The following is a 4,154-nucleotide window of genomic DNA, read 5'->3' as shown; positions in this document are numbered from 1 at the left end:
CCAGCATCCACCTGAGATACCAGGCCGAGCTCCCAGCATCCACCTGAGATACCAGGCCGAGCTCCCAGCATCCACCTGAAATACCAGGTCGAGCTCCCAGCATCAACCTGAGATACCGGCTGAGTTCCCAGCATCCACCTGAGATACCAGGCCGAGCTCCCAGCATCCACCTGAGATACCAGGCCGAGCTCCCAGCATCCACCTGAGATACCAGGCCGAGCTCCCAGCATCCACCTGAGATACCAGGCCGAGCTCCCAGCATCCACCTGAGATACTGGCCGAGCTCCCAGCATCCACCTGAGATACCAGGCCGAGCTCCCAGCATCCACCTGAGATACCAGGCCGAGCTCCCAGCATCCACCTGAGATACCGGCCGAGCTCCCAGCATCCACCTGAGATACCCGGCCGAGCTCCCAGCATCCAACTGAGATACCAGGCCGAGCACCCAGCATCCACCTGAGATACCAGGCCGAGCTCCCAGCATCCACCTGAGATACCAGGCCGAGCTCCCAGCATCCACCTGAGATACCAGGCCGAGCTCCCAGCATCCACCTGAGATACCAGGCCGAGCTCCCAGCATCCACCTGAGATACCAGGCCGAGCTCCCAGCATCCACCTGAGATACCAGGCCGAGCTCCCAGCATCCACCTGAGATACCAGGCCGAGCTCCCAGCATCCACCTGAGATACTGGCCGAGCTCCCAGCATCCACCTGAGATACCAGGCCGAGCTCCCAGCATCCACCTGAGATACCAGGCCGAGCTCCCAGCATCCACCTGAGATACCGGCCGAGCTCCCAGCATCCACCTGAGATACCCGGCCGAGCTCCCAGCATCCAACTGAGATACCAGGCCGAGCACCCAGCATCCACCTGAGATACCAGGCCGAGCTCCCAGCATCCACCTGAGATACCAGGCCGAGCTCCCAGCATCCACCTGAGATACCAGGCCGAGCTCCCAGCATCCACCTGAGATACCAGGCCGAGCTCCCAGCATCCACCTGAGATACCAGGCCGAGCTCCCAGCATCCACCTGAAATACCAGGCCGAGCTCCCAGCATCCACCTGAGATACCAGGCCGAGCTCCCAGCATCCACCTGAGATACCGGCCGAGCTCCCAGCATCCACCTGAGATACCGGCCGAGCTCCCAGCATCCAACTGAGATACCAGGCCGAGCACCCAGCATCCACCTGAGATACCAGGCCGAGCTCCCAGCATCCACCTGAGATACCAGGCCGAGCTCCCAGCATCCACCTGAGATACCAGGCCGAGCTCCCAGCATCCACCTGAGATACCAGGCCGAGCTCCCAGCATCCACCTGAGATACCAGGCCGAGCTCCCAGCATCCACCTGAGATACCAGGCCGAGCTCCCAGCATCCACCTGAAATACCAACCCAGCAGAACTCGGAGCTCAGTCTGGAGGAGAAGAACCTGAGGACCCCACACTGCTCCCCCAAGACCGATCAGGAGGAAACCCAGAAGAGAACTGCACCCTGGGAACTTGTTGCACAGTAAAGAGATATAATCCATAGATTATTCCCTGCATAACTGAGCAGATCTTCAAAATAAAAATGTTATAATTAACCAATCTAGAAAATGAAGTGCAGAATACAAACATGCGCTTAAAGGCAGAAAAAACAAACCAACACACAAAGAAATAGACATTATACTTCATATTACTCAGTAAACTGATATTCAGAACATGGCTTCTTTCTATTTTTTATAAACTCTTGGGCTTTTCAGCATTTGCCATAAAAGCTGTTAAACAAATAGTAAAAGAGCTATAAACACCAATCACATGGAGCGTTTCATCCGACCTCCCCTCCCCGATCACCATCAATATCATGGAGACAACACAGAACAGGTTTATCCAGGAGGAGACGAGACTGATACATAAATTTACATAAACAGGAAGGGGCGGATGAAACGCTCCATGTTATTGGTGTTTATCGCTCTTTTGATATTTGGCAATTGCTGAAAAACCCAAATATTTGTGAAAAATAGAAATGAAAATAAAACTGTTGTTTAAACAGATAATAGAAGAATTGTCTCTGAGATCTGCAGTTATTGAGGAATCTTTAAAATTTAATTTAAGATCTGCTATTAGAAGACCTTAGATGAGGAAGACAAAGGTTGAAGAGCTTTCTTGATGATCAAAGGTCCACAACCAACATCCACTGCAGGTTATACCAAAAAAATCTGAATTTGCAAAGCTCCACCCCCTTTTCATACCTAGGATGTAGGTGAGCAGCTCACTGCTGTATAGAAACCATTAAACTGGAGAGAACTGACTGGTATGTTAAGAGTTAACCTCTCTCCTGTGGTGTAATTACTGTACACTCCAGGGTCTGGAGGCCGAGCTCCATGGAAACGAGCTGAACACTATAACAGATAAAAGCTCTCATTGCTGGAGAATGACAGCAGATAGAAAAAGCAAGTCAATTGCTAACTTGCTTATTTTCTTCCTGTCTAACTAGTTAAAGCAATTTAAGAACTTGATAACAGGCCTTAAAATGTAAAATGTTTAGTCCGCCCCTCACTGTTTATGTAAATACATGCATCACTGTCGTCTCTATGATATTGATGGTGATCGGGGAGGGGAGGTCGGATGAAACGCTCCATGTGATTGGTGTTTATAGCTTTTTTTTTTTTTTTTTTTTTTTATATATATACTAATTGTTCTACAGCTTTTTGGCAAATGCTGAAAAGCCCCAATATTGGCAAAAATTCAAAAGTAAAATATAAATTTAATTTAAGGTTATGTTCTCAGATCTTGAGAGAAAAAAAACCAAGAGCAATAAAAACGTGACTGGATACTTTGGGGAATTTGCCAAGAAACCCCTATAGAGAAAAGTTTGCATAGCTCCACCCCCTTCTGGAAAAACAGATGCAAGAGTCTTCTCACTATACGTAAAAGGAAAATGTCAGAAGGGACCATGGTCCTGGCCTTAAAATCCACCCACTAGACCCTGCAGGAGGATACAGTGCGGTGGAGCTGGGTCATTCAGATCGCTTCTCGGTCTTTTGGCTAAGATCAAGAGTAGTATGTTTCAAAAAAGTTGATTTTGGCCGTCGGCCCCCCTGGTAGATTGATATATTACGCACACTGTGGTTTGGGCGCTTGTTAGTCGGCCAGGTGGTTAATATAGTCATCTGGTGGAAAGCATGGCCCCCCCCCAGGATCGACGCCATTGGGCTGGGTAAGATCGAAAGCCTGAAGTGTGAAGTGACCCTGGGGTGCCTTTACTCACTGGGATTGGGAACCTCACTTGAGTTTCTGGCACATTTACACTAGCACTTCAATATTTCTTTCTTCGCACACACCCTTATTCCCGGCCTTCTGGCCTTAGGATGGGGAATTTTTCAATTCTCGGTCGAAGGTCCGGGCAGTATTATACTGTGAAACCTTCACTATTTATTAATTCTTTTTGTCACTGTGTCTCCACGTCCTACTAGGATTTTGTCGGGATGCGGTTCCTCTCTTGGCAGGTCTAGGGGGGAGTGTGTGGCCATCAGATTCCGCTCCCCCTGGAACCCCTCTGGCTCTCCTCTTTCGGGAGGAGAGCGTTGTTGGCTTCCCTCTTCCGGGAGGGGAGCACAGTCTTTGGCTCTCAGTGCCTTGCTCGGGTGAGAACTCGGGCAGGTGCTGGGGTAAGATTGGGTCGCCTCTGGCTTCGGCTGGAGGTGATTATTTGTCCCTTTTCCTCGCTGTGGCCTTCTGGCTCGGAGGGACGGGGAATGGTTTGGGGGACCCTTCTCCTGTTGGAGAGGGTTTCATGTTGACCAGCATCCTAGTGCACTTTTTTTGTGGCACTTGTCACTTTTTTGAGTGCACTCGGGTTTAGTACACGAATTCGGGATTTCGAAAAAAAAAAAAAGGGCCACTCAGATTCATTCTGATTATTCTTTAATATGAGAATATTTAGCCCCGCCCCTTCCTGTACATGTATCCATGTTGTATCTTCCTGTGTAAATCTGATCACTGTGTCGTCTCCATGATATTGATGGTGATCGGGGAGGGGAGGTCGGATGAAACGCTCCATGTGGTCGTTGTTTGTAGCTTTAGGGTGATTGGAGAGGGGTGCTGGTAAGTAAGTACACCCTCTGGACCTACAGCAGATAAGAGAACTATGAATATTGTATTATTTGCAGTGG

At 49.4% G+C, this 4,154-nt stretch overlaps 1 pseudogene; it reads right to left on the bottom strand.

Annotated features, from left to right (window-relative positions):
• Positions 1–1,729: 1,729 nt before the first annotated feature.
• Positions 1,730–1,792, bottom strand: LOC141260634 (U7 small nuclear RNA; annotated as a pseudogene).
• Positions 1,793–4,154: the final 2,362 nt, after the last annotated feature.

The sequence above is a fragment of the Phyllobates terribilis genome, unplaced genomic scaffold, assembly GCF_046119375.1.
Source record: "Phyllobates terribilis strain yellow unplaced genomic scaffold, ASM4611937v1 Scaffold_3__8_contigs__length_932513732, whole genome shotgun sequence".
In the NCBI taxonomy this organism is placed as follows: Eukaryota; Metazoa; Chordata; class Amphibia; order Anura; family Dendrobatidae; genus Phyllobates; species Phyllobates terribilis.
This window is presented reverse-complemented; position numbering and strand designations above follow the sequence as displayed.